General features: G+C 42.0%; 1 long non-coding RNA gene across 1 annotated transcript in view; it reads right to left on the minus strand.

The window, feature by feature from the left end:
* LOC141141482 (uncharacterized) overlaps nt 1-8,936 on the minus strand; it is a 76,660-nt gene extending 67,724 nt beyond the window's left edge. The window contains exon 1 of the long non-coding RNA XR_012244096.1: nt 7,514-8,936. This is a non-coding gene — a long non-coding RNA (uncharacterized lncRNA). The remainder of the gene's footprint in view (nt 1-7,513) is intronic.
* Nucleotides 8,937-11,576: the final 2,640 nt, after the last annotated feature.

An 11,576-nucleotide genomic window follows, 5' to 3' on the forward strand; every position in this document is an offset into this window, starting at 1 on the left:
TATTTATTTTGCACCAATTTTTATTTAACTTTCAGCCACTTATATGATATATATCACATGTGGTATTTCTATAATTCATGTATATTTGTTTAAGTCACTATGGTTTGTTGATTTACCTAATTTGTTCTACTAAGATTTTGTGATTCATTTTTCTATGTCAATGGCTGGGTTGTGTTAATCAACCCAAACACTTTAGTGCTACACGTATACACCTTTGTGATTTTAAACAAAAATATCTGTTTGTTGTGTTAGCTGCTACCATTAGTTTAGGCAGTGCGGGGTACCTCTGTACACCATGTTTTGCATCATGATTTATTTATTACTCCCCTCTTTTGTATGCACCCAGATCAGTGTTGGATGGTCCCTCGAGACTGCTCGGCCCCCCCCCCGCCATGGGAGACATTCTTCGGACACGGGGGGGGTTTCATGTGGACATGATTTATCTCCGTCTTGCTTTGGCTTTTATGACGCTGCTTTGGCATCATAGTTTCCTCTTGCTTGCTGAGTTATGATCTCCTTTTGTTTGAAACACGCAACACATGAGGTCAGTATTGATACCTACATCTATGTTTTGTGCTTTTTCTTTGTAAATAACTGTAAAGATGATTAGCTTATGAATTATGTAATATTTTGAATATTTTGTGTGTAATTATGTTTATATTTATATTAATATTGTAGATTGTTTGTATTTATCTGGAATGTCCTTAGCCCATTTTTCTCTGAAGAAGACCCTTACCTCATCTGTTGAAACGCGTTGGATTTCCCCTGTCTCCCCGACAGTCGATTTGGGCCTCTTCCTGCTGTCTGTCTTTGGACTGCTTTCTCATATCACTTGTTTCAGTTTTATCTATTTTTTGTATTATGTCATTTACCGATAATAATGTAATGTAATAATTTTGTATTTCCTTTTGTACATTTTCTATTTTTCTGAGTGTTCATGGTCCTCTAATGTCCCAATTTTTGAGGAACCCTGTTTTCACAAATTGTACTGGGGGTGTGGACCTGAACCTCCTTTCTTCCAACTAGTTAGCAAAACATTTTGTGGTTATTACACTGGGGGTAACTGGTAAAGTGCCCCATTGTATTGGAGGTCAGTGGGTGTTCAGATAAATAAATTATTGATGTAACTGGTTTCACTGGAAATGTGAACAGCCACTTGTGGAAGTTCTTACCATCACCTACCTCACAACATAATCATGTAAGCTGCAATATTTGTGCAATGTGCTTGTCGCTTTCTTGCCACGCAATGCATCATTGAGCACACCAGAATTATATCCACAGACAAAAGTTAAACATCGATTTGAAGATGGATTTTCTCTCCTTCTTTTTTAAACTATTCATATGTTCATCCACATGACACAATAGACTTCCCGAAACAGTAGAAGAAATCAATGCACTCGCTAGAAATATTATTAGACGTTTCCAGATTCGTATTTTTACACTGGTCAAATAAATGTCCTAGAAAAGGCTTCCATAAATATTGCTGATTAAACAAAATTGTGTTTAGTACATTAATCAATGTCTAGTTTCAATTTGCAGTTAACTAGAATTTCTGGGGTGTGTAAAGAAAATTTGTGTTAGGAGAGAAGGGAGTAGCTTAGTCTTTTATGGTGAAGAGTAACAGTACATAAAAAAGAGCACATTTCAATTTCAAGGTAAACAAACCTTATTTAATTTGAAACAAAAGTATTTTTTTCTAGAGCACTAAAAATTAATGAACATCAATAGAAACATAAAAAATGCTCAAAACACTTTTAAGGGTGTGCTCAAAAAAACAGTCCTTCTTGCAGCCTAAAGTATAATTAAAGAGGAACTACAGTCTGCTTGCATGATTTGTAATAAATACATCTTAGCCATTCTGAAGCTTCCCTCCAACTACTTTGCATATTATTCTTTAAATACTGTGATTCTGTACTTGCCAACTATGCTGCAGAAATCTCCCTCCACTAAGTCTGGCTGCATCCATTTTAACTGTGGTCAGCTGAAGCTGCTGGCTGTTCATTTTCTGGATTTACACAGACACACAGAGGCACTTCTCCAGCTCTGTACCCCTGCAGCTCTTATTGGCCCTCATATGACTCATCCCCCTCCCTTCCTGGCAAACTCTTACAAAAGTGAGAGAGAGAGCTGTGCATGATGTCATAAGCCTAGGCTTTTTACCAGACAAAAATATGTGTAGCGCTAAAAAACTTAAAGGTTCAACATAAGGAGAATGTAGTCCAACTAGTGGTGAAAAACATCTAAGAGAAACTTAGAAGAAAGTCCTCCATGTTTATAAGGCTCATTAATCTATTGATTAATGGACTGGTAATTGATGTTCATCTGTTTGCCCTCCACCTTGGAACCTTGTAAAGATTGATTTTATGATTGGAAATTTGTAAAGAATGATTTTAGTTAATTAAACAAGACGTACTTTACTATGCGGGCTCCTTCTCCATATGTTTGTGCCTGAAAACACCCCAGGAAGGATTGCACCCAGGAGTTGGCGTTTTCATCACCCCGTTCACCATATCAAGCCTACCTGACCCACAATGCAGTACTGCTTGGGGGTCCATTGGATCTGTCTGAGGGACATACCAGTCCATGGTTCACTCTTGGATTTCCATCTCCACCACTCCTCCGGAACATCTACCATCACCCACCACCCAAGTCTGATTTGACCCAATTGGGCTTATGTCCTCTTGGGTCCACGAGATCCGGTAAGCCTTCTTATTGTCGGTGGTGGTGTGCTTCTTCTGTCTTCACTCCAGATGTCACGCATTTGATTTGTTCCTCACATGAAGTCACTGCATTTATATGGACCATTAGCATTCATGAGCCTTATAAACATGGAGGACTTTATTCTAAGTTTCTCTAAGATGTTTTTCACCACTAGTTGGACTACATTGTCCTTATGTTGAACTTTTAAGTTTTTTAGCGCTACACATATTTTTGTCTTACTGTTATATGCTTATATCCTATTGGCCGTGTTAGCTGCTTATTTGCCTTTTTGGGCAGCACAGAATTACTTGCTATACTTTTTACCAGACAAGAAACAGGAAGTGGGCTGTATAAGATATTTACTGGCAGAAAAAAAAAATGTTTTACTCTTTAAATTCAAAACAACAAGGGCAGAAGATTTAATAGATGGAAAGTTGAAAAAATGACTGAAGGTCCGCTTTAAAGGCAATTTTTTTGCATGTTTTTTTTTTTTTTTTTTTTTAGATAGAGTAGAGTATTATTAGAACACAGGTTTTATTGCTGTCTGTGTCCCCATTAGAGTCACCATACACTTTACAATCTGACCATACATTCTTGGTACAATCAACTTTAGATTTACCAAAACTATGTAATATGAGGACCTACTTAATCTATCTATTCAGGCAGTCTAACCAGGCAGGTCCTTGCACTACATAGTTTGATTGCACAATCAGATTGTAACATGTGCGGTAAGCGTTAGGAGATTTACCCTATCCATTTGTGCTAAAGACCTTTATTATCAAGAGTGAAAGTAAAATAAAAATCACAAATTGTGAGTTGTCACCAGAAAAAGAATGCAAGGAAAAATGTCCAGTGGGGATACTCATTCTGTTGCCAACAAGGCATTCCCTCACTTTGAAGGGATTACCTCCTACAGTCATGGCCAAAAATATTGTCACCCCTGCATTTCTGTAAGATAATCCACCCAGAAAATTGTTGCAATGACAAATGTTTAGGCATTTTCATGTTTACTTATTTTTCTTGTGTTGGTATGACACAAAAAAGTGGGGAAACAAAAAGCCAAATCTGATACATTTCACGCAAAACTCTAAAAATGGACTGCACGAAATTATCAGCACCCTCATTTTAATAATTGGTAGCACACCCCTTGGAGAAAATAACTGAAATCAATCGCTACTGGAATTTTGGACTACTCTTCTTCTGCTAACTGCTCCAGGTCTCTCAGATTGGAATGGTTTCTTTTCCCAGCTGCTGTTTTGAGATCTCTCCACAGGTGCTCTATGGGATTTAGACCTGGACTTATCACTGGCAAGTTCAGTACTCTCCAGCGTTTTGTCTTAAACCATTTCTGGGTGCTTTTGGACATGAAAACCCAACTTTCTGAAACTGGGCCCTACATTAGACCCCAGAATTCTTTGGTATTCTTCAGACTTCATAATGCCATGCACACAGTCAAGGCATCCAGTGCCTGAAGCAGCAAAGCAAACCCCAAAACATCAGTGAACCTCCACCATGTTTGACTCTAGGGACTGTATTCTTTCCTTTAACTGCTTGCCGACCGCTGGCTGTCAACTGATGGCCAGGCGGCGCAGCCCTCATTGCGGGAGGACGTCATATGACGCACTCTCTTTCCCGGCCCACCAGGGGGCGCGCGCGCGCCGCCACCGACGTCAATCGCGCGTGCCCGCTGTGTCACTGGTTACCCGGCCACTATGTTCGGCGGGCACCCGCTATTGCCGGTAACACAGCAGGACTGTGGATCTGTGTGTCTGTAAACACACAGATCCACAGTCCTGTCAGAGGAGAGGAGACCGATGGTGTGTTCCCAGTACAGAGGAACACCGAACGGTCTCCTCCCCTTGTGAGTCCCCACCCCCTTCAGTTAGAAACATTCCCTAGCAAACACAGTTAACCTCTCGATCACCACCTAATGTTAACCCCTTCCCCGCCAGTCACATTTATATAGTAATCAATGCATTTTTATAGCACGGATCGCTGTATAAATGTGAATGGTCCCAAAAATGTGTCAAAAGTGTCCGATATGTCCGCCGCAATATCGCAGTCATGATAAAAATCGCAGATCGCCGCTATTACTAGTAAAAAAATAAAAAATAATAAAAATGCTATAAATCCATCCCCTATTTTGTAGAAGCTATAACTTTTGCGCAAACCAATCATTATACGCTTATTGCGATTTTTTTTTACCAAAAATATGTAGAAAAATACGTATTGGCCTAAACTGGGGAAAAAATTTGTTTTAAGGAAAAAAAATTTAATATTTATTATAGCAAAATGTAAAAAATACTGTGTTTTTTTTCAAACTTGTTACTCTTTTTTTGTTTATAGCGCAAAAAATAAAAACTGCAGAGGCGATCAAATACCACCAAAAGAAATCTCTATTTGTGGGGGAAAAAAACAATTTCATCTGGGTACAGTGTTGTATGACCGCGCAATTGTCATTCAAAGTGTGACAGCACTGAAAGCAGAAAAATGGCTTGGGCAGGAAGGGTGTGAAAATGCCCTGTATTGATGTGGTTAAAGGCCTTATTTCTTTTTCTGAAAATTGTAGAATGATGGCCTTTACCAAAAAGCTGTAATTTTGTTTCATCTGTCCACAGCACATTCTCCAAAAAAGGATTTTGGCTTCCTCAGGCAAGTTTTGGCAAACTCTTTGATCAATTTTCCTCTCTTGTCCAGAAAAATTAGATACAGTGCCATGGGCTGTAAACTTCTTGACAATGTTGCACACGGTGGACACAGGAACATTAAGATCTCTGGAGATGAACTTGTAACCTTGAGATTGTCCATTCCTATCCACAACTTTTTTTTTCTCAAATCCCCAGACAATTTGTTGCTGCTCTTTCTCTTCTCCATGCTCCGTGTGGCACACAGAGACACACAACAGAAAGGTTGAGTTCATTTTTCACCATTTTATCTGGTTGCCGGTGTGATTTCTATATTGTCAGCACCTGTTAATCGCTACAGGTAAGTTTAATTCCAAATTACAGGAGCATCACAAACTTGGAATGCAACTATTTCTTACAATTTTCAGAAGGTGCCAATAATTTTGTCCAATCCATTTTTGGAGTTTTGGGTGGAATGTGTCAGATTTGGCTTTTTGTTTCTCCACTTTTTTAGTGTCATACCAATACAAACAAAATAAATAAACATGAGAATGGCTAAACATTTGTAACTGCAACAATTTTCTGGGAAAAGTCGTGCATTATCTGACAGAAATGAGGGGTGGTGATATTTTTGGCCGTGACTGTACTTCCTGTTTTGGCTAGTAAAGCAAAATTAACTCTCACTAATGGAAATTATAATTCTTCCTTACACTATTGAAAATGAGAAAAATGTTTTGCCTACTTTAAACAACATGGAGCATAGTATAGAAACTGAAATGCAAACATTAATACAGTGCAAACAAATGGTGCATAACCACTTTGCAGGAACTCAATCTGTATAGAACAGTTTTTCTCCAGATTTCTACCCCAGAGCAACCCTTAAAATAATATTCAACTGTCAAGGAATCCCTGCATTACTTTATTCATGTGGGTCAGTGGGAGCAATGCTCCTTACATTGGTGAGCAGGGAAGAATTCTCCTTACAGTGATGGTCAGAATGCCACCCTTATGGATATTTAAAAAGGATAATAGGTGTCATTCTATTGGCTCTGCCAAGTGGTGCTGGACCTGTAATTATACAGGCCCCATCAGATGGGAGGTCAACCAGTTATAGCTCAAGGAACCACTTACAATCTGTGAAAGAACTTTGGTTAAAGCAGAGTTCCACCCATTTTTAAAGACTTTAAATTGAATTTTTGAATTTTACAAAAAGTGTAGCTGCTGACTTTTAATAATCAGACACTCACCTGTTCTACAGCCCAGCGATGCGGGTGCAGGTAGCTTCGCTCTTCTCCCCCTCCTCTCTGTGGTGCCGGCATTCTAACTGTGGGTGCCCGGCTGGGGCTTCACAGCAGGGCGCACACTGTGCATGCGTGGGGCCGCGATGTGAATGGCCGGGCAATTTTCTGGGACCTGTGACGTGTCCCAGAAGATTGCAGGGAGGGAGGGGGGAGAGGTGATCTTCCTTCCACCGCCGCAGAGCCAGGGGAGGAAGTGGGAGCTGTGTGCCTGTAAAAACAGGGTACCCGCTCCTCCCCCCCAAAAAATGACATGCCAAATGTGGCATGTCGGGGGTTTACCAGCACTTAAAGCAGAAGTTCCATTTTTGGGTGGAACTCTGCTTTAAGAATAGCTGGCACAAAGTATACAAACTAAGGGGGCTATTTACTAAAGGCAAATCCACTTTGCACTACAAGTGCACTTGGAAGTAAAGTCGCTGTAGATCCAAGGGGGACATGCAAGGAAAATAAAAAACAGCATTTTTGCTTGTACATGATTGGATGATAAAATCAGCAGAGCTTCCCCTCATTTCAGATATTCCACTCAGATCTAAAGGGAGTGCACCTGTAGTGCAAAGTGGATTTGCCTTTAGTAAATCGACCCCAATGTTTCCAATGGATAAAATAGCACAACAACAAAGAAAATGCTGGTGGAAAGAAGTGTCTGTTATAGTGTACCCAATGTGGCCAGTTATGCTGCTCAGAAGAGCTGCCAGGGTTATAAAAGCCAGACACAAGGCTACAAGTATTTAATTAAAGTGTAACTAAAGGAAAAACTTTTTTCCTGGTGCCTCCATGGCAGCATACCTGTGATAAGCTCCGCCCCGGAGTCCTCCCCTCAGGATAGTTAATACATTATAAAAGTGACAATCATACCCCCCAAAAGCATTCTCCTTTTTTTCCTCATACCTGATGGATAGTGTCAGTACGTGCCTTGCCTCTGCCTTGTGCAGCTTCCGTCTGGGTTCAGGCCTCTCCCAGATGCAGTCCCCTGTCTTGGGTTGCTAACAGCACTGATAAGCAGGGAGCCCCTTCTGAAGGTCTTTTGGGGCAGCAGCAGCTTCCTAACCAGGAGCAACAGTTCTGCTTGTAGGCTTAGCTAGTTTTCTGCAGGTGGCAGATAGGGGCTCTTCTTCTGAGCCTTTTTTTCTTTATATATCTCATTTACTGTTTGTTTTCTTTATCCAGCGTGTTGTCTCCCCTGTCCATGCTTCCCTTAAGGCAGCGAGCACCGAGGGGGGAGCGGTGTTCTAACCTCGGTCGGCGTCTGATTGGCTGAGTGGGTCACGTGACCGCTTGGCTCAGGTGCTGATGGATGAAGCCATTGGCGCCATCTTGTTTATGGGCTAAACTCCTGGCTCCCTCTCTATTGCTAGGGGGCGGAATTAGGGAGGGGGAATAAGCGAACTCGCCTCCCCCTTCCCTTATTTAGGTATTCAGAGTGTAGTTAGCAGCAGGCTCTGAAGGGAGCAGGTCCTGCCTTTGGAGTGCTCTTGTGGGCAGCAGAATAATCTTAATTGTAAGTAGTGTTTTTGTGCAGCTTAAATGGAGAGTCCTTCTATTGCTAATTATTAAACTTTTATTGCTGGTTTTAAAGTATTTTATGGTTGCCTGCTGGGGTCCTTTTGTATATATTTTTTTTTTTTTATGTATTTTATCTGGTTGCTTTCTTTATCTCTAGTATCCTATCTTGCTGTGTTTTCTGCCCTTGCCTGCCCCCTGCAGTTATGAGTCAGTCGCCGTCAGACCAAGACCCTCGCTTTCCTAGGTAAGGGCACGTACCTAATGAAAAAAAAAAAAAACTTTTATTTTTTGAACAAAAGAGTGCCTTTATGCTGTTAATCTCGTTTCAGCCCTATACGCCAAAGCATGTCTAATCAGACTTCTGGTCATCACAGTGGACACTCCCACCCAGGTTCTGGGCACAGCCGATCAACTAGTTCCCGCCACCATTCCGATGGAAGGTCAGCCTCTAAAAGACATCGGTCATCCAGCCCACCTAGGTGGGAAAGTACCAAAAAATGCCGGGCATGTGGAGCAATCCCGTTGGCAGATAAATTGATCTGCAAAGATTGTTTGCAGGGTTATGTTGATCAAGAAAAAGCGGAGGTTCAGCAAGTGACAGATTTGATAAAAAGAGTGGTTAAAGACTCTTTAGCTGAGTTAATACACTCGTCTCCCTCACAACAGGGCACACCTAGTGTCCAAGACCAGCCTTCAGAAACAACTCCTCCTGGCACATCGGCCGCGGACCCTGCAGGGGTCACCGCAGGGCCACTTCTCCCGGCAACAGGGGATAGAGGTGATTCAGAGGACTCTACGGATGAGTCGGAACCCTCGGGCTTTAATTTGTCTTTAGTGCAACCATTTGTCTCTGCAGTTAAGCAGGCTATCGGCTGGGAAGAGGTGGAGGAACCACCTAAAAAGGCTAAGTAATTTTTTCCTTTTTTAAAGAAGAAGCTTACCTTTTTTCCCTTTATGGAGGAGTTAAAGGATCTGATAGAGGGGGAATGGAAGAAGACCGACAAATTCTTCTCCTTAAACCGGCTTCAAAAGTTATACCCTTTGACAGAGTCTGATTCTGCCCTCTTGGACACTCCTCCGGTGGTCGATGCTGCAGTGGTACGCCTAGCAAAAAATATCACCCTACCTATGGAGGACTCAGCCTCTTTTAAAGACCCTTTGGATAGGCGTATAGACGCAGACTTAAAAAAGGCCTATCAGTTGGCCAGAGGAGCCTGCAGACCGGCTGTAGCATTGGCTTCAGTCTCTAATGCTATCAGGGTCTGGACTGAGAATATTGAGACAGCCATTCGTGAGGATGTACCAAAAGATGACATCATTAAAGCATTGGAGGAACTCAAATTATCGGCGGACTTTGTAGGGGAAGCAGCCATTGATTCGGTGAGGTACTCAGCCAGATCGATGTTGCACACAATTATGGCCAAGAGAGCACTGTGGCTAAAGCCGTGGGCAGCCGACGCAGCATCAAAACAAAACTGGTGCAAAATCCCCTTTGACGGGAAGGCTCTCTTTGGGGATAAATTGGAAAAGGCAATCTCTAGAGTGACTGGGGGAAAATCCGGATTGCTCCCCCAAGACAGAAGAGTGAGACGCTCTCGAGTTGTGTCTTCTAAGTTTCAATCCTCCAGGAACAAGAACTTCTCTCACTTTCGGCAAAATAGAGATAACAAAAAAAATTGGAGAAGTACTCAGGCCACTTTTCTAAAATCAAACAAACAAAGGAGTCTCGCCAATCCCCAGGAGGGGACGAAATCTTTTTGACAGGAGGCCACTCCAACCCCCTCCAGTAGGTGTCAGGTTGAAAAGGTTTGCAGAAGTCTGGTCCAGCCGGTGCAAAGATCCTTGGGTGGTATCTACAGTCCGTTTTGGTCATTTTTGGACATTCCTAGATCATCCTCCACAAGACTCGTTCATCCTAACAAAACAACCAACTTCTCCTCAAAAAGCGGAGGCTCTGCAGAAGTACCTTCACCTGCTCCTAGTTCAACAAGCAGTAATTCCTGTCCCTCCATCCGAGAGATTCACAAGATTCTATTCTCCTCTCTTTCTTATTCCCAAAAAGAGTGGAGAGTGGAGACCAGTAGTGGATCTGAAAAGATTAAACCGTTTTATTCAGTTGGACTCTTTCAAAATGGAATCCTTACACACGATCATCCAGATGGTCCAACGGGGAGACTGGATGATCTCGGTAGACTTACATAGTTACATAGTTACATAGTTACATAGTAGGTGAGGTTGAAAAAAGACACAAGTCCATCAAGTCCAACCTATGTGTGTGATTATGTGTCAGTATTACATTACATATCCCTGTATATTGCAGTCATTCAGGTGATTATCTAATAGTTTCTTGAAGCTATCAATGCTCCCCGCTGAGACCACCGCCTGTGGAAGGGAATTCCACATCCTTGCCGCTCTTACAGTAAAGAACCCTCTACGTAGTTTAAGGTTAAACCTCTTTTCTTCTAATTGTAATGAGTGGCCACGAGTCTTATTAAACTCTCTTCTGCGAAAAAGTTTTATCCCTATTGTGGGGTCACCAGTACAGTATTTGTAAATTGAAATCATATCCCCTCTCAAGCGTCTCTTCTCCAGAGAGAATAAGTTCAGTGCTCGCAACCTTTCCTCATAACTAAGATCCTCCAGACCCTTTATTAGCTTTGTTGCTCTTCTTTGTACTCGCTCCATTTCCAGTACGTCCCTCCTAAGGACTGGTGCCCAGAACTGGACAGCATACTCCAGGTGCGGCCGGACCAGAGTCTTGTAGAGCGGGAGAATTATCGTTTTATCTCTGCAATTGATTCCCCTTTTAATGCATGCCAATATTCTGTTTGCTTTATTAGCAGCAGCTTGGCATTGCATGCCATTGCTGAGCCTATCATCTACTAGGACCCCCAGGTCCTTTTCCATCCTAGATTCCCCCAGAGGTTATCCCCCCAGTGTATAGATTGCATTCATATTTTTGCCACCCAAATGCATTATTTTACATTTTTCTACATTGAACCTCATTTGCCATGTAGTCGCCCACCCCATTAATTTGTTTAGGTCTTTTTGCAAGATTTCCACATCCTGCGGAGAAGTTATTGCCCTGCTTAGCTTAGTATCGTCTGCAAATACAGAGATTGAACTGTTTATCCCATCCTCCAGGTCGTTTATGAACAAATTAAATAGGATGGTCCCAGCACAGAACCCTGGGGAACCCCACTACCCACCCCTGACCATTCTGAGTACTCCCCATTTATCACCACCCTCTGAACACGCCCTTGTAGCCAGTTTTCAATCCATGTACTCACCCTATGGTCCATGCCAACGCACCTTATTTTGTACAGTAAACGTTTATGGGGAACTGTGTCAAATGCTTTTGCAAAATCCAGATACACCACGTCAACGGGCCTTCCTTTATCTAGATGGCAACTCACCTCCTCATAGAAGGTTAATAGATTGGTTTGGC

The sequence above is a fragment of the Aquarana catesbeiana genome, linkage group LG04 (genome assembly GCF_042186555.1).
Source record: "Aquarana catesbeiana isolate 2022-GZ linkage group LG04, ASM4218655v1, whole genome shotgun sequence".
Classification (NCBI taxonomy): Eukaryota; Metazoa; Chordata; class Amphibia; order Anura; family Ranidae; genus Aquarana; species Aquarana catesbeiana.